The sequence below is a fragment of the Muntiacus reevesi genome, chromosome 6, assembly GCF_963930625.1.
Source record: "Muntiacus reevesi chromosome 6, mMunRee1.1, whole genome shotgun sequence".
Lineage (NCBI taxonomy): Eukaryota > Metazoa > Chordata > Mammalia > Artiodactyla > Cervidae > Muntiacus > Muntiacus reevesi.
Genome location: NC_089254.1, coordinates 79,311,018 through 79,331,590, shown reverse-complemented (window position 1 = coordinate 79,331,590; position 20,573 = coordinate 79,311,018).

Below are 20,573 nucleotides of genomic sequence, written 5' to 3'. Positions count from 1 at the left end.
TATTAACACTACATAGTGCCATTTTAGATTGTCTTAAATTTATATTTTGTAATTTTGAGCCCTTTATCTGTATATTTGAGCAAAAGTTAAATAATCACCTTAACATTAAAGTATGAATACTCTGCAATGATAGAGGTAGAGAAGTAGTTTAGCGAAACTGTGATATCTATTGACTCCTATCTATTATCTGATTATGTATTAATTTCAAATATGACATCCAGCTGCCATTAGGGTAATTAATTCATGAGGAAAAGTCACTTTCAGTTTTATTTTGAGAGAACTACCCAACACATAACATGAAACAAAAAAGGGTAGCTGGCCTCCAAAGTGAGGCAGACAAATGCCATCACATTATTTAGGTTTTCATGTGGATTATTGCAGGAAGATTTTCATTATTCCTGTTTTTATGCATGTTATAGTATAGATTTCTTTTTCTTATCAAAAGTGTATTCTTCATTCTATGGTTACTCAATATATATATTTTCTAAATACCCTGCTCCTAAAATCGGAGTGATCATATACAATACAGGGAGCATAAAGTCTCTCCTTTCAGAAGATGAACAAATCTCCCAAGATGTCTTGTTGTCTAATAAAGAAAGAAAATCATTAACAAGTTATCAATTTGTCACATGAAAATCTTGGTCAAAAACATAAATTAAATATCTATGGCTGTAGCAATGCTGGCTTGTAGAAAAAGAAAAAAATCACCTGATTTTTTTCTATAATTTAAACTCTTTATTAAATAATAAGGTAATTTTACTTTCCTCATGTCAACTCTCTTCTTAATTTATTAGTTTCTCCAGTCATTTAACTTTTGAATGAACCCTCAAATCCCAGGGAAGAGTTTGTGAGCTGAAGTTGCACTAAATAAATCAGGACTTTAAATGAAAAAATTAATCACTGAGAATCTCTAAAAAATAACAGGCTTCTTCCTCTGCCACTCTGAGGCTAGATAGAAGTTTTACATATTCACAACTTAGCCAACTCAACAAAATGACTCTCAAAATTATACAGAAAATCTTTATTTAACTTGAAATAAAGCTATAAATAAATTTTTAAAAATACAGCAAACACAGAGCAATAAAGAATGGTGTCATTGTGCAGGTTATATAATTGCAAATATAGACAATTCAAAAATATCTACAAGAAAAAAAGATATCAATGAATTTAGAACGTACACTAGATAAAAGGAAAATATGCAAAAAAAACCAAAACAAAACAATGGTATTCCTTTATACCACCCAAAATACAAATTAGACAGCATTTTAAACATCAAAAAATAGCTGTAAATGTATCTTTCAACGAGATGTGTATGATCTCTACCACCACAGAATTTTCACAGAATAATAAAAAGACAAATGGAGGTAATCAAAATGATTATGGTTTGAAGAATTCAATATGGTATACAGATATCAGATTTAATAAAATCAGAGTCAAAATCACAGCCAGATAAAACTGTAGATGCTATTTCAAAGAACAAAGGATTTGCACCTCCAGATATTAAGTGCAGAGGCGAGGACATACTGACCAATAACCCAGAAAACAGAAACAAATGCACATATATGTAATCAGCTGCTTTATGACAAAGACAACAGCACAATACAGTTATGGAAGGATGGGAGTTTAAAGAAATGTTAGCTGTCCAACTGTATATTCATACGAAAAAGAATATGTATTTAGAGTCCTGTTTCACCACTTAAATAATGCACACAGAAAATTTAGGTGGATTACAGATATAAACACGGAGCAAAACAATAAAAAACACAGGAGAAAAATCTTTGCAAACTCAGAGTAGGCAAAGTTTCTTAAATGGACCTTTTAAAAAAAGGTCTAAAGTATTTTTATTTTTAATTGGAGGATAATTGTTTTATAATGTGGTGGTTTTTGCCATACAAAAATATAATGAGTCATAATTACATATATATAGATATACATCCCTTCCCTTTTGAGTCTCCCTCTCCCTTCCCATCCCACACTTCCAGGTTGTCACAAGATGCCAGGCTGTGCTCCCTGTGTCACATAGCAGCGTCTCACTATCTGTCTTACACATGACAGAGTATATATATACATCAATGCGTCAACGCTACTTTCTCAATTCGTCCTACCCTCTCCTTCCCCCACTGTGTCCACATGCCTGTTCTCTACATCTGCATATCCATTTCTTCCCTGCAAATTTGCTCATCAGTAACATATTTTCTAGATTCCATATATATGCATTAATATACGATATTAGTTTTTCTGTTTCTTACTTACTTCACTCTGTACTTATTTTACCAGGTTCCCCTGGTGGCTCAGATGGTAAGGTGTGTTTGCCTACAATGCGGGAGACCTGGCTTTGATCTCTGGGTCGGGAAGATCCTCTGGAGAAGGAAATGGCAACCCACTCCAGTACTCTTGCCTGGAAAATCCCATGGATGAAGGAGCGTGGTAGGCTATAGTCCATGGGGTCACAAAGAGTCACATGCCTGAGCTACTTCACTTCACTTCACTCTGTACAGTAGGCCCTAGGTTCATTCACCTCATTAAAACTGACATCATTCTATAGTTATTAAAAGACTGAAAATTCATCCAAAAGGGTAGAGATTGTGACCCTGTGGATTGTAGCCCACAAAGCATCTCTGTCCATGGGATTCTCCAGGAAAGAATACTGAAGTGGGTTGCCATGTCCTCCTACAGGAGATCTTCCCTACTCAGAGATAGAACTCACATCTCTTATGTTGCCTGCATTGGCAAGCAGGTTCTTTACCACTACCACCACCTGGGAAGCTGCTTTGAAGGGGTGTAAATCATTGCAAATACTTTGGAAAACTCTTTGGCAGTATCTACCAAAAGCAAGCAAATCCACTGGCCCAGCAATTCCACTCTTAGGTTTACCCAACAAAATTGTGTGCATAGTCAACTAAAGATACACATTATGCTAAAAATAAATATATAATGTCTATTTTTTAAAAATGTACTATGTTGCTTAAAGGACTTCCCTTATAGCTCAGTTAGTAAAGAATCCAACTGCAATGCAGGAGACCCTGGTTTAACTCCTGGGTTGGGAAGATCCACAGGAGAAGGGATAAGCTACCTATTCCAGTATTCTTAGGTTTCCCTTGTGGCTCAGCTGGTAGATAATCTGCCTGCAATGTGGGAGACCTGGTTTTGATCCCTGGGTTGGGAAGATCCCCTGGAAAAGGGAAAGGCTATCCACTCCAGTATCCTGGCCTGGAGAATTCTGTGGACTGTATAGTACATGGGGTCACAAAGAGTCGGACACAACTGAGTGTCTTTCATTCACTTTATATTGCTTAAAGAAGCATGATTTTTTAATGATTTTTTAATTTCAAAAGGGAAATTACCCAAATGTCTATTAAATGAAGGATGAAAAGTATATTGTCCTATAGTCACAGAAAGGGAAACTATATGGCAAAGAGAATGAATTAGACATGCAATTATACACATTGATATGGATGAATCTTATGGTGCATTTGCTAGTGAAAGAAGTCAAACACCAATAGCACATTATGTAACTAGCTGTATTAAGTATAAAAGAGTCAAAAATAACTGTAAAGTTGGAAATTAAGACAGTGTACACTTTGAGAATGATAGTGACTCAGTTCAGTTGCTCAGTCGTGTCTGACTTTTGTAACCCCATGGACTGCAGCACACCAGGCCTCCCTGTCCATCACCAACTCCCAGAGCTTACTCAAACTCATGTCCATCGAGTCAGTGATGCCAAGCAACCATCTCATCCTCTGTCATCCCCTTCTCCTCCTGCCTTCAATCTTTCCTGGCATCAGGGTCTTTTCAAATGAGTCAGTTCTTTCCATGAGGTGGCCAAAGTATTGGAGTTTCAGCTTCAGCATCAGTCCTTCCAATGAATATTCAGGATTGATTTCCTTTAGGATTGATTGGTTGGATCTCCTTAAGGTCCAAAGGACTCTCAAGAGTCTTCTCCAACACCACAGTTCAAAAGCATCAATTATTCATTGCCCAGCTTTGTTTATAGTCCAACTACCACATCTACACATGACTACTGGAAAAACCATAGCTTTGGCTAGGTGTCATGATTTTAGTTTTCTGAATGTTGAGGTTTAAGCCAACTTTTTCACTCTCCTCTTTCACTTTCATCAAGAGACTCTAGTTCTTCTTTGCTTTCTGCCTGGAAAGTAACAAAAGGGCAGGTTTTATGTGTTCTTAAATTTTTATTTCTTGATCCAATTACTGATTATGAGTGCATTCTATTTCTAAAAATCCCCTGAACTATATGTGAGGAAAAATTAGAAATTTCTTAATGTATATTACACTTTGCAAAGATTTACTTATAAGGAAAAACATAAATTATAGGGTCATACACCATAGACCAAAATGTTGCAAAAGACTTTCACCTTATCTCCCATGCTTTACAAGGAGATGTGTTCCACGTTTGTGAGAATACCCTACCACACGATATCAGGCAATGGGATGGGTGGGTGGAAATTATTGAACCCATTTTAAAAAATTCGCAATACCCTTGCAGATAGAACTTTAGTCCTATCATTGTCTGTAGTATAAACAATCCTAAATAATTCAAATAAGCATTCTGACAATTAGGTCATACTGAAGAACATTCTTCAACAAGTGGTCAAGAGAGAAACATGGTACAATTTAAGAAGAGTGAAGATAAATCACAGAATGACTATCTGGGCATGCTGGTCTGGATGAAACCTACAGGAAAAAGTCAGAAGATGACCTGGAAAAGGCATTTTCTTTCTCTCTCAAGAAGAGTTCTATCATGGAGAACAAGGGCAAGATTAAGTACATAGTTCTTAATAGATATGTCCAAAGTATTGTTGTTGTGAAATCTCTGTAAAAATATATAATGATAATCATTAGGAAAAAGAAAATAATGAAGAGCCATTTTTATTTTATTTTCTTATTTATATATTTCCCTTTATATCCCATATTCCCATGCATCGAATGTCTTAGAATTCTTTAGATTCATTTTAAATAATTGAACTTCAGCTCCAACACATTAAATAATACACACAAACACACAAACACACACACATACTTTTTACATTACAGTTTACATTTTCTTTGATGTTATTAATAATACTATATACAATAGTATATTTACATATCATCTTCACATTCCAAGGTGAAAAATGTGAAATGATGAGATTCAGGAAACCAAATGGTGAAGATATAGAGAGGAAGGAAATCATAGAAACTTTCCATTCCAACTCACTATGGGGTCACTTGACTAATAACAAGTCAGAAAGAAAGCCTTGGTAACTAGTGAATATGTGGACAAGTAGTTCTGGTTTCTAAACTATGAAACAGTGCAAACAGGAAGTCAATTCATTACCTTTGGATATAGGAGCTCACAAGATTGGCATTACTCATTGTGAGTTTACAGGACACAGATACAACTCATGGGCTAAGTCCAAGAATATATCCAGTAGCTGCTCAGTCAGCCAGGAAATCTGTTAGTTATGTTTTTCAGTTAATAAATTCTCAAAAACTATGGCTGAAGTCTGACTTTTACAAAAATGTACTTGATTTAAGTTTTAGTTACTGTTCTTGATAAAAATGATGTTAGATTGTTGAGATCTGGGAGCTCTAGTATTTTTGCACAGAATTTTAACATTACTATTACTTCATCCATTATTAAAAAAAAAAGAATTGAAATTTACAGATATCTGCTGCATAAAAAATTATTGACAAACATTACTAATGAAACAGTATGACTGAAAAATATGATTTGTTAGTAATATATTTGCTCTATGCTTCCTTTAAATACTTGATCATTGTAACAGCATTTTATAAAAATATAGTCTCATAATTTTTAGAATATTTAATTTATGATTTATTAATTATAATAACATATCTGTTAGTTTCTGTGTGAGATGTATATGACCCTGGGGACTTTATTCCATAGAGATGATAATTAACTCGAGTTCTTTGTTAAGTATCATACATAAGCAGCAGAAAGCTGAGTCAAGAAATTTCAAATCACTTCTATGATTGAAAGAACAAAATATGCAACTGACAAAATAACTAATGTACTTTAAAAAATAGAAATAGGTTATGAAATATACAAAAACATAGACTATAAAATCTATTACATGTGTATATATACATGTACACACCTGTATACATGTATATATGTATGTGTGTCTGTTCTATTATTGGCTTTTCCTTACATTCTCCACATACCTTCTGATACACTTGCACTTGTCAAATTCTTTCTCCCTACATGTTACTGTTATGGATCAGAACACTTACTTCTATATTTAGGATTTTTCTCAGTATCTATTAGTAATGGTCAAAAATTTGCTTCAAACCAACAAGTTTTCACTAACAGTATTCTTAAGCAAATATATGCTAATATGCAATGTATATGACAGCTTTTAATTATCCATTGCTTTGGAACAGCTGTTCTCTTTTGTTTTTTAAATTCTAGATTTATAGCATTTTTTTACTGTGGATATTTTCAGTTCAGTTCAGTTCAGTTCAGTCACTCAGTCATGGCCAAATCTTTGCGACCGCATGAATCGCAGCACGCCAGGCCTCCCTGTCCATCAACAACTCCCGGCGTCTACCCAAACCCATGCCCATTGAGTCGGTGATGCCATCCAGCCATCTCATCCTCTGTCATCCCCTTCTCCTCCTGCCCCCAATCCCTCCCAGCATCAGGGTCTTTTCCAACAAGTCAACTCGCATGAGGTGGTCAAAGTACTGGAGTTTCAGCTTCAGCATCAGTCCTTCCAATGAACACCCAATATTTTACTTATCTCATTTGTGATCTATCTCTCTGCTCTATATAAGAGTTGTCGAGAAAGAGATGTGGCACAGTGCATTAAAAAGGTAACATTTGCTGAAAGTTTTCAATGTATCAAGTACTGTTCTTGGTGCTTAATAAACATTCAATTCAGTTCAGTCGCTCAGTTGTGTCGACTCTGTGACCCACGGAGTGCAGCAAGCCAGGCATCCCTGTCCATCACCAACTCCCGGAGTTTGCTCAAACTCATGCTCATTGAGTCAGTGATGCCATTCAACCATCTCATCCTCCTGTCTTTAGTCCTTCTCAGCATCAGGGTCTTTACTAATGAGTCAGCTCTTCACATGAAGTGGCCAAATAATTGGAGTTTCAGCTTCAACATCAGTCCTTCCAATGTACATTCAGGACTAATTTCCTTTAGGATTGACTGGTTGAATCTCCTTGCAGTGCAAGGAACTCTCAAGAGTCTTCTCCAACATCAAAAAGCATCAACTCTTTTTTAACACTTCAAAAGCATCAGTTCTTTGGTGCTCAGCTTTCTTTATGCTCCAACTCTCACATCCATACATGACTATTGTCTAGCTTTGACTAGATGGACTTTGCTGGTAAAGTAATGTCTCTGCTTTTTAATATGCTGTCTGGGTTGGTCATAGCTTTCCTTCCAAGGAGCAAGAGTCTTTTAATTTCATGGCTGCAGTCACCATCTGCAGTGATTTTGGAGCCCCCCAAAATAAAATCTCTCACTGTTTCCATTGTTTCCCCATCTATTAATAACTCGAGCTATTTTGCTGATGCTAGAACTCCCAACAGGTGGAAGAAGTTAACTGCTGATCACCAGCACGTAGACCCCAGACCACTTGGAACCAGAATGCTGGTGACGTTGACTCTCAAAATACCACCCAATTACTTTACTGCCAATCAATGAAAAGAATCTCCTCAAGCTGATCAGGTAGTCTGAAACCCTCTCCGTCACCTTGTTTTTAAAAACTGTCCCCCAAAATCATAGGGGAATTTGGGTCTTTTGAGCATGAAATGCCCATTCTTCTCATTTGGCCCCATATTGGGTGCCTTGCAGTAAATGCTGTACTTTCCTTCACCAAACTCTGTATCAATAAATTGACTTTGATGCATGCTGGGAGAGCTGACCCAAGTTTGGCTTGTAACACTTACCCAATAAACACAGCTTTAACTCACCTCTTTAAGCTTTACAATTCTCACAGTGAAAAAGAGAAACAAAACCTCTCTGTTTCTCCCTCCTATTCCAGTTAAATATGAATGGGGAAGCTCTTAGCAAGCTCTTAGACACAGTTTATATTTACAACCATGAAATTTAAGAGGAACTTTAGTATGGTTGATCAATTATAATTTTTTTTTAATTTTATTAACCATATTATACTGGAAAAATATTCCATACCTTCTCCTTAAACACCCCTCAGCCACATCAACAACACTCAGATCTATCTCATTGACAGAACTGAGCAGAGGATTCACAAATGTCCACCTCACATCTATTCATCTACCCATCATAGTTTACCTTCCTCCCTATTTTCATAAAAGAAACACTCATGATCTTATCCATACTCAGGAGAATCCTTCCAGAAACTATTCCTTTCTCTTCTATACCAGTATTTTCATTTTCCCCTGTACCTGTCAATAAACCATGTTATTATATTTCATATTTTAAATTTAAAATGAAAAGTTAATGTCACTTCTGCCAATGAGACCTTAATCTCTTTGACCCCCATTTCCAGCAAAATTCTTCAAAAGAGTTTTCCATACTTACTGGCTATAATTCTCCTCCTCTCTTTCTCTTAATCTACCCTCGAATCAGATAATTTTCTCCGTCAGTCTAATTTTTCATTAGATTACCAATGATCTCCAGATTCTAAAACATATGATAAGCTGAATGGGGTCTTTCAAAGATGTTCATTCACTAATCCCTTGATTCTGGAAATATTTCACCTCATATGGTAAAAGGGGCTCTGCAGATGTGATTATGTTAAGGGTCTTGAAACAGGAAAATTGTCCTAGTATATTTCTGTGGGTCAAAGTAGGGTTAAAGAAAGTAAATGGAAGGGTGTAAGCAGTGGCAAGAGAGGAAACAAGATGCTGTATCACCTGATGAGAAGATAGAGGAAGAGGCAATAAGCCAAGGAATACAGGTGGCCTCTAGAAGCTGAAAAAGGAAAGAATTCCCTTTTCAGTCTCCAGAAGGTAACTTTAAGCACCATAATTCTATTCCAGTTAAACTTATTTCAGACTGCTGACCTCCAGAATTCTAAGGGAACAGATTCACATGGTTTTAAGTCAGTAAGTTTGTAGTAATTTGTTACAACAGCACTAGGAAATATGTAACTCAGTGAGCAGTGCTCACCTATGAAATAAATGATAGGATAAATGATAAGGATGATGATAGTGATGATATAATGATAGACAGATAATCAGCCATACAACATATCTGAAATTTCCATCATCTATAATCTACCCTCTTTGTTTGCTTTCTGGAATATCACAGTTCCTAGGTCTTTAACCAACTGCATCTCATTTTCATTAATTTTACTTTTACTTAGCTTTTTAATTTGATAGAGATTTTAAGAAGAAATGTGAGGCATAATTATAAGTAAAATTATCCAAGAGAAAATAACAACTTGGAGACAAATACATCCTAGCCATATCCTATCTAAGAGTGTATTCCACAACCCTGCTAGTCCACTAGTTCAGACTCTGTGCTTCTACTGCTGGGGGCAGAGGTTCAATCCCTAGTCAGGGAACTAAGATCCCACCTGCCTTGTGGCATGGTCAAAAAAAAAAAAAAAAAATCAAAATAATAGGATGTAAAATTAAATTAAGAGGTAATTTTGTATCCCAGGAAGTCACTAGAATATTAATGTTATTATTTAATTCAGCCTACTATGATAATTGAGAAGAAAAATATTGACTTCTGATTCAAACATTTTTAAAAACTTTCTACACTGAACCCAATCCAACCATTTGAATAGTAAAGATTAACCAATCATCCAATACCATATAAATTATTGGTTAAATTTATTCGAGATGCTTTTGTTTGGAGAAAACAATCAGTGAGTTTTACTGTCAGTGGTGTTTAACCACAATTTAAGTGTGATCAGATTTTTGAAAGGTTTTTTGAAGAGATTTTGAGAGGTTCAGACAAACAGGTTATGAAATTACTAATGAACAGTTAAAAGTGAAAAACAAGTTTGCATTTTTTTTTAAATTAACATCAATTCATGAATTAATAATAGAATTTCAACTGAGATACTTTAGCCTCTGTCTCCAGAGACTTTCACAAAATCCATTTTTATTAAAGAAATGCTAAATTCACAAGAGTTAGACTTTTTTCAAACTTATTAAACATTAATGAAATTAATGAAATTAAAATATGCTGCTTAATCTTATAAAAAGATTCTTGAACCATTTTGAGAAAGTGAGTAAAATCAATTTTAAAATACTGTATTATTCTATAAAACCAAAGGGTGTGGTATTAGTGCAGGGCAGACAAGTCCACTAGAAAAAGAAAGATCCAAATCATATTTGTGTCTTGGAAGATTTTAAAATGTATTTATAGAATAATAAGTTTCTCAATAAGATTTTGACATCACTTAACCGTCTATACTAGAGATTTTTAGATTTCATGATCTATAAAGAAAACTTTCAATATTTATGTTATCAAATGATGATTGAAACTATGGAGGTGAAGTGAATTCCCAACCTTTAAATTGAACTGAAATCTATACCTGAAAGCCACACAAATTTAATATTGCTAATAATGTCAAAAAGAGAAAAGGAGTACTTCTGAAAACCACACTGCAATCAATTTATGATGGAAATACATGGTGTCAGAGTTTACATATTCCCTAATGGGTCAGCCAGGCAATCAAATACATGTGAAGCTCTAATGCTAGAAACTGACTTCCCAAGATGCCTCTACAGGTTGTGTTATCTCTTTTGTAATTACATTGGAATTTACATCAAAAGTTTCACCTTTTGTTTGGAAAGACACTCCCTCTCACCATATACACCCATTTAGAGACAAGCTACTCCCAATGCCAACCAAAGCAGCCTAACACCATGAGATATAGTGTCTACACAGTTACAAATTCATGAGTTGCTAACTAGAAAAGAACACAGATAATTTACACATCTTTGAAAAACTTGTGGCTATGGCTATTTCATGAATGTCATTTTAAGTTTAATTTTATATTTTTAAAGAAAGATCAAGCAGCAAAATGCAGATAATTCAGAGACTAGAGGGAATAAAGAAGGAAACATTTTGAATATCAGAAAATTGATGAAGAAAATTTACTAACATTATGTTCATTTGGACTAGAAAAGAGTTGTTGAAGTATTTTCTTGATGATGGTAAGGAGGCTCTCAGTGACTTTTTCCTTTCTGAAGAACAAACAAAAGATAGTTCAAATTGCAGTGGGACAATGAGACATTAAACATGTTCTGTTAGACAAAAGAAAACAATCCTAACTGTGTGAACAGGATCAGTGGAAGTGGCTACCTGTGACTCCAATTATTTTCACTGGAAATTCATACTTGTCTCTTGTCACTAGAACACATGAACATATTAGAGTAGGATCTTGTCAGTCTCAATTCTAATTACTACAATATTCTTTATGCATTGATGATTCAGTAAAAATATCTTTACATTCATTTTAGTTTGTATTGAATCCCCCCAATTTAATCAGTCACAAGAGAAATATCGGGTTAGACTGAAAACATAAAAAGCACTGAGAAAAATGATAGGGGAATTCACAGTTTTTCAAAGATTTGCTGTAACAGTTTTTTGTCTTCTCCCTTTAGAATTCACAGTGATTTTACTGCATATTTTAATATTGTCTTCCAAAATGTGGTTTCCATGCAGAAACTCAGCCAACAAAGGAAAACTCGGCAGCCACTATCCTTTTTATGTGCTAAAAATTAATTTTGCTGAAACTTGGTCTAAATATGCAACAGTCATTTAGGTATTGTTTAGCTACCAGGTGTAAATTCTCCAAGCGGAAATTAATCCTTGGGTACCTGGCATATGCTGGCACACTTGGCAAAGACACCAAACCCAAGGTTATCATTATTTCCCATACATATTTCAGTGTTCTTTTTGTGCAAATGAAAAACTAGACTTATTTTTATAGTTTAATAATTACCAATGTCCTCCATCTAACTCGAAAACAGTAAAAAGACAAAAACATAATGCTAAATTATGATCTTCTCAGGCTGGTCTTAAACAATATAATGAAAGAAAAGTAATTTAGCTTTTGACCCCCTAATTCATCCTCTATTCCCTGGGCTAATACCTACAGCTTTCCCATTTATCAAAATCTGACCTCAAGAAATCATCACTTGTTAGTCATTTTTAATTCAGCTTGAGCATGTCACTGTGTTTCAACTCCCAGGAACACTGGGAGTGTATTTTAATTGTCATTCCCAATTTGAAATGAAATAACTTTCCTTAATTAAAATTATATCAAATAATAGCAAACTAAAAATAAGGCCATAAGAATTTTTGCATAGGTTGTTGGTTTACAAGGAGATATTAAGAAAACTATAACTAACATCATTAGATGATCCTTGTTTCCAGTTTGAAATAGAGTCAAACAGATTTCATTTCATGTAAATACTTATATATTGATGAAGTACTCATTCTTTTTAAAAGCTTATTAACTTTCTTCTATATAGTGTACATTAACTTATATTGATCTCTATTTCTTGTTGGAAACATCTTGATTGTTCAAATATAATGTATCTGCTGAGGAATAAGAAACTTGTTTTTACATTGTACTAAAAATGGTACTAGCTCCAGAGTAGAAATTTTATAAATAATTACTTGAGTATCTTTTGACATGCTCCAACAGTTAAAAAACTTTCTTATATCTCTTCTATGATCTGCTAAAAAATTTTAACTATAAAAAAGAAATGATATTTGACAAAACATGCTGTATTTTGATGGCCATATAATTCCAGCAAGAGGCTATGAAAGTTACCCTTTGAATATTTCTGCAAAAAAAAAAAAAAAAAAGGAAGAAAGAAAAGCTACATATTTAGAAAAAGTAAAGAATCAAAAACTCTGGATATCTGCATATATTTCATAACCCCACATTTTTCCTATGTCATTTGGTATAACATACTAAATGAATGAAGAGTTTAGTCAGGATTATAGAAAGGTAGAATAGCACATTCATACTGCACTAGCAAGCAATTCAGGCTCAGTGCTACTATGAAGGAAGGATTAGAGGAGAATATTCTAGGTTACCTGTAAAAATAGCAAGTCTGCTCATCCAGGTCCAAAACTCTATAAAGCACCATCAAATTTGTAGAATTGGATATGCTGATCTGTGGGTACATATATATATGAACATATACGATGTGTAAATATTCACATATCTACTTACAAACATGCATGTATGTGTGTGTGTATGTATGTGGTGCACATGCACATGTATGTGTGTGTGTGTTCAGCTAGGCAGTTTATAACATAGATAAGGGAAACTACTGGAAAATGTACAGGAAGGCGAGACAAATTGGGCAAGCCTGGTGCTGCTCTATTTTTTTCACCTTTAACAAATATGTGACCTCTCAGACTGCAGGTTAGAAATTGATCATTTTAGGTTTGGCTCATGCTTATTAAGGAGGTATATGCTTAGGATCTTTCTTCAGTCCTAGGAGATAGCACATACTCTAAATTTAGATAGTACATACTCTAAATTCAACTTAGGTTTCTGTTTTCTGTATGGTTTTTTATGTTTTAAAATACCTGTGTCTATTTAATGTGTTGCCTATAGATTTTTTATACTAAGCTGGAAAAGTTGAGTAGCTACCATAAAGAACAAATTCATGAAATCCTAAAATATTTACTACCCAGACTATTACACAAAAGCTTCATCAACCCTGCTTCAGAGCACAGTCTTAACTTAAAGCATAGACTTTGTTTTCTCAAATGAATGCTGTCTTAAAGAAGTATTCATTTAGCACTCGGCCCTATAACAACCGTTATATTTTAAGCCTCATAGAATATCACTCCATCTATACACATCTCAACTTTCAGCCAAAAGTTTAAGAGGACTATTATATAGACTTTAGGCATCTCTCTCTCTGTGCAGTTCTCTCATTTCGAGTATAGTCATCTACAAATTCCAACAAATTCAGCACCCCCATTAGTGGCTAAAAAGAAAACAAAAAACAAATAACAACAACAACAACAACAAAAAACCAATGCCTACTAATGCAGGAGATGTAAGAGACATGGGTTTGATCCCTGGGTCAGGAAGATCCTCTGTAGGAGGGCATGATAACCCACTCTAGTGTTCTTGCTTGGAGGATCCCATGGACAGAGGAGCGTGACAGGCTAAGGTCCATAGGGTTACAAAGAGGCAGACACTACTGAAGCAACTTAACACACACAGCACACAAATTTCTACTTCTACCCTCTCAGATAAGCAAGACAGCTATTTTCTACTGAGCTTCTACAGCTTCCCTGATCTCTAATCAGAAAATGATAATGGGATGAAAACCCAGGTTCACGTGTTTCCCTTCTCTTAAGAATCTTAGACCTGTGCTACCTATTGCACAACACCTGAAAAATGTCATATTTTATATTTTGTCATTTCATTTAGTTACACAAAATTTGCTAAAATACAATTTTAAATTAGATATATAAAAAACATAGCACTTTAGTCATATTTCTTCTAAAATCTATGTCTTTATCATTATATGTAGAGAGTATTCTTCATAAATTAACTCAAGATGTTGAATTTGACATCTCTAATAAGATATATTTATATTAAAAGCCACTTTAAATATGATGAATGTCAACCATAACCACTAATAATTACATATAAGAAAGAAACATTGTTAATTTGATAAAAAATGATTACATGAAAAATTACAGCTAATAGAAATAGTTCAAGTTAATTTTTAGATTAAAATGACAGAATAGTTTGTGTTTTTATTTAGAAAATCAAATTTTCGACAACTGAATAGACCTTTCATTTTGAGGTTGATATATTTAGCAAACATTTTCCATGCATCTCAGTTGAACACATTATGTCTGTAATTATCTTACTGAATACACGTCAAGGCTGTATATTGTCAACCAGTTTATTTAACTTTTATGCAGAGTACATCAGGAGAATTGCTGGACTGGATAAATAACAAGCTGGAATAAAGATTGCTGGGAGAATTATCAATAACCTCAGATGTGCAGGTAACACCACACTTATGGCAGAAGGTGAAGAAGAACTAAAGAGCCTCTTGATGAAAGTGAAAGAGGAGAGTGAAAAAGCTGGCTTAACTAAGCATTCAGAAAACTAAGATCATGGCATCCAGTCCCATCACTTCATGGAAAATAGATGGGGAAACAGTGGAAACAGTGATAGGTTTTATTTTTGGGGGCTCCAAAATCATTGCAGATTGTGATTGCAGCCATGAAATTAAAAGATGGCTTACTCCTTGGCAGGAAAGTTATGACCAATCTAGAAAGCATATTAAAGAAGAGACAATACTTTACCAACAAAGGTCCATCTAGTCAAAGCTTTGGTTTTCCCAGTAATCATGTATGAATGTGAGTGTTGGACTATAAAGAAAGCTGAGCACCAAAGAATTGATGCTTTTGAACTGTGGTGTTGGAGAAGACTCTTGAGTCCCTTGAACTGCATGGAGTTCCAATCCATCCTAGAGGAAATCAGTCCTGAATGTACATTGGAAGGACTGATGCTGAAGCTGAAACTCCAATACTTTGGCCACCTGATGTGAAGAGCTGACTCATTTCAAAGGACCCTGATGCTGGGAAAGATTGAAGGCAGGAGGAGAAGGGGATGACAGAGGGGGATGACAGACGATGAGATGGTTGAGTGGTGTCACCAACTCAATGGATATGAGTTTGAGTAAACTCCAGGAGCTGGTGATGGACAGGGAGGCCTGGCGTGCTGCAGTCTATGGGGTCACAAAGAGTCAGACATGACTGAACAACTGAACTGAACTGAACTGATCTTACTGAATTAGTCATGATGCTGCCATTATAATCTTCAATATGTCAAAGAACCAACTATTAATAATATCCATATATTAAGAACTACTCAAGAGTCCCTTAAGATCAGATACTTATTAGTTAAGAAGAGGTTTCCAGACCATATACAAGCACTGATCTGAGAGTCTGAAATTTGCTTGTATATTTCCAAACATAAATTTTACTAAAATCGCAAAGCCTATAATTAGTGAATATTACCAATAGTTACAGCAGCAGCAGTGAATATTGCCCATAAATAGTGAGCATTACCCTAGCCAATTTTTTTAAGAGTTGAGAAAGGTTTTTTTTTGTTTGTTTGTTTTTCTGACATACTTTTTGGTTTAGGAACATTAGAACTAAACTCTAGATCAGAAGCCAATCATTGATTATGTTGGTAAAGGAGTTATATAACCATACCAAGAAATTTCTGCTTACCATAATATAGTCTGCATTTCAGGTTTATATTTTAGATTTTTTCATTAATATTTACTTTTTCCTCTCTGATATCTCTCAATATAGTAATAATTCATATAAATATTAATTATATTTTGTATAGGCATCAAAGCAGTATGCTATTATTTAGCTCTAAGCATTTTGGAGGAAAAGTGTGGCATGGATTATGAACAAATATGAAAAGGCAGGTCACATGAGACAAATTTTTATTTATCAGCTTTATAAACAAATTATGCACACAAAGTAGTTTCAAAGCTTAATCGATAAGCACAAGTTACAAAAGGACATGGTCAAATTTGGCCTTCTAGTGTGGTATACCACCACAGAGCTGTCTAAAGTGATGTGTTTATATATATGTAAATACAAGCAAAAACAATGAGTCAAACACTTTAGGATGATACCTCTCACTTTAGAATCTCAATCATAATATGTAAATAGCTTCTGTCCAAGTAAAAATTATTCAAACACATTACGGGAATAATTTTTTTGTTAATGTGTCTTTATCTCTGGCATCCCGAAAATCATAGAAATTGATTTCCAAGTAGTCAGTTACAGCATGTAGCAAAAAAGTAACCGTCTCACTGAGTACAAATGTAGTTGACTAAAGTATTTTAGTCAAAATACAAATATTTAGTCAAAGTATTTAGTATTTAGTCAAAATACAAGTATTTTCTGTCCCAGGACATTGACTCTTAGTGAAATTTTCAATGCAGTTATAAATTAAAATTTTATATGGGAGTCTTACATTAGGAATGATATAAGTAAAATATAGGTTGATTTACACTTTTAAAAACCAAAAATTGGCTGTTTCAAGTACTTAATATATGCAAATTATATTCACATTCGCATCTGAGCTTATAAGGGACTTTGCTGGTGGCTCAGTTGTAAAGAATCTGCCAGCAATGTAGGAAACCTGGCTTTAGTCACTGAGTTCATGAGATCCACTGGAGAAGTGAGCCATTTCCTGGAGAATTCCTTTCAGGGAAGGGCTCTCCACTCCAGTATTCTTCTTTGGAGAATTCCATGGATAGAGGAGCCTGGCAGGCTTCAGTCCATGGGGTTGCAAAGAATTGGACACGACTGAGTGACTAATACTTTTTGAATTTATAAAGGATACTCAGGGAGGAAAATGACCTATTAAAACCCCATAGTGGTTGTTTATAATAAAATTCAAATTATAATAAAAACTTGCAGAAGAATACAACATGAATAGCGTAACATTCATCGTGCTCTTCAAGAAATGAATCTTCTAAATTAAATTGAAAAAAACATTATGTATATATATATAAAAGATTTAAAATATTTTATATAAATGTATAAATGCAACTTTATCAGGACAACATAATTTCCAAATATGTAAAAGCAAAAGGTTTTGACCAAAAATTATTTCAAAGTTAAATAAATCTGCGAGAATACGCTTTTAAAAAATTAAAAAGTCAATTTTCAGTAAGGTGCCAGAGTCTTATTAACTGGGGTACTTCTAAAAGGATGAGAAGTCGGGGTGTGGGGGTACTGGTCAATGTTGAATTTTGGCACTACTGTCTGTATGTGTATGCTGCTGCTGCTGCTGCTGCTGCTGCTAAGTCGCTTCAGTCGTGTCCGACTCGTGCGACCCCACAGAGGGCAGCCCACCAGGCGTCGCCATCCCTAGGTTTCTCCAGGCAAGAACACTGGAGTGGGTTGCCATTTCCTTCTCCAATGCATGAAAGTGAAAAGTGAAAGTCGCTCAGTCGTGTCCAACTCTTAGTGACCCCATGGACTACAGCCTATGAGGCTTCTCCATCCATGGGATTTTCCAGGCAAGAGTACTGGAGTGGGTTGCCATTGCAGTTGATAAAAACTAAGTCTTCACTAATGATGAGCTGCCAAGATGATACACATTGCCAGGAGCAGCCTCTTCATGACTCTGGTAATTTGATTCTGTCAATAGTTTCTGGAGAAAGCTGCTAAAGTGAGTGCTAGAGTGTAGACACAGTCACCCATTTCTCATGTTCCAGACAAGAATTAGCATTGAGACAACAGTTTGGAAGTAATAATATACCATGAATTTTAAAACCAACAAAGAAAAAACTCTCAACATTTTCAAGAAAGCAACCCCAAATCAGGCCATCCCATACAAAAGTAACACGGTGTGATATTCAATCAAGAGCTTAGCAAATAAAAGTGACACTTTTTTTTTAATTAGAAAAACTATAATTATCTAGTCAAAATAAGATTAATGAGTACAGTGACTAGAAATTCATGTGCTTTTTTTCCCTGTATACACCTGTACCTAGTAATGACAGCTGAGATTTGCACAGCTATTTTTCCCCTTTGTTCATAAAAAGTACATTTTTATTGCATCCCACCTACATTCAACATAGAATAAGTCTTCATAGTAATTATGTAGCTGTATTTAAAAGACAAAGCATGTAATTATAACTTTAAAAAAGTAATAGTAAAAAGTAACAGTTGAATTGAGGATTGAATTTTAACAATTCATCAAATAGAAGTGGAAGACAAAAACAACTTGTAGAATGCAGCTATGCAAGAGCAGGAAGAAAGGGTCTTATAAAACAATGCACTCTAGTGGAGGTATTTAATGGCTGATACTATGACAACTAAGCATGAGAGCTTCCATCAATCAACTTCATGACTTGTCCCTATAGTAAAATCAATTATAAAATTTATATTTCATTTAGGACTTGATTTTTTTAAAGCAAAGAAAATTTTAGACACATTTGAAAGGGACTCGGAGTTTACAGAGTGATTTCTCTTGTTTTAATGAATGAGAAAAACTATATCAAGAAAGGTCAAAAATTTTACTAAGTTCATACTACTAATTGCTTACATTGCTTACATAATGAAGGATGAATCTTAATATCTTGATTCTCAATTTAAAATATCCTCCAATAAAAGTAAATCTTAAGAAATGTATTCTTAATTGAGGCATAATAAACACACATTATTATTAGTTTCAGGTGTACAACATAGTGATTTGATATTTGCATATATTGTGAATTGATCACCAAAAGCCCAGTTAACATCTATCATCATACACAGTTACAATATGTTTTTCTTATGATGAGGACTTTTAATATCTACTCTCTTAAAAAATGCATATTGATTTAAATAGTGATTGTAGAGAGAAATTGCTGTGCTCATGAGGGATGGAATTATCTGGTAGATCCATCTGATGAGAATATTGATTCTTGTTATCCAGCCACAATTTCCTCCAAATTGACCTAAATCAACAGATCTAAGTACGTTCCCTAAAGGTTTCTGCTTCCCAAAAAGCCTTACATGGCCAGAATAAATAATCTAGGAATCAGATAAAGGTAGTCCTCAAGGTTAGAGTTCTCATATAATCCTACATGGTTATAGATAGCTGGTTTGGTTGTAAACTTGCTTCAATGTTGCAAATATTGTATTCATGTATTGATAACACATAGAATTAGATATTTTTTGAAATTCCTTACAGCATTGACATTTTAGGAAATCAGATAAAATTTTAGCTAATGTTATTATGTTTATGGAATTATGATATTCCTTTTATTATCTTTAGAGGTTAAAAAAAGTGAGCTTTTTGAAACAGAGTAAAACTCTACTCAACATTTAAAATCCCCACCCAAGTTAACCTACCTAGTTCCCTTAGATAGAAACAATTACAATTACGTTCATCAGCAGTTTCCTCGAATCTGCCCTCACACTTCTCTGGAGGCATTTAATTTTTTATCCTGTACAAAGTTATTTATTTTCATGACTCAATCATACTAAATTTTAAACTCCTTGAGAGAAGACTCTATATTCTATTCCTTTATATATACCTCCAGTACCACCATGGTGTCATACACATAGAAGGTATATCTTGTCAGATTTAATGAATTAATTGCCATTGAAAAGTCTGTGCATCAAAACACAAAGAACACAATAAATCAACCTATCATCTATGCATTTTATGGTACTATTATCTTCTTCTATCACACGTAAGTTGTAAGTGATGAATCATTATGTAAACTGTTTATCTTCTTAAGAACATTATTTCATGGTTCATTTATTCAGTAAGACCTGAATTTTTATAAAATTGAAATTAAACACAACTGTTAAAGTAGCCAAAAAGAAAATATGACCAGTATTTATGGTTCTATTAATATAGTCTGATTTACTAACTATATTAACGTACAATATTCTTAACTATCCAATCTAAGGTAAGAAGAAAAAGTAAAGCTTACACAAATTATGAATAATTAACAATCCTTTATATTTTGACCCTTCTGAATGCCTACCAATGCAGGAGACATGGGTTTGATTCCTGGGTCAGGAAGATCCCCTGGAAGAGGAAATGGTAACTCACTCCAGTAT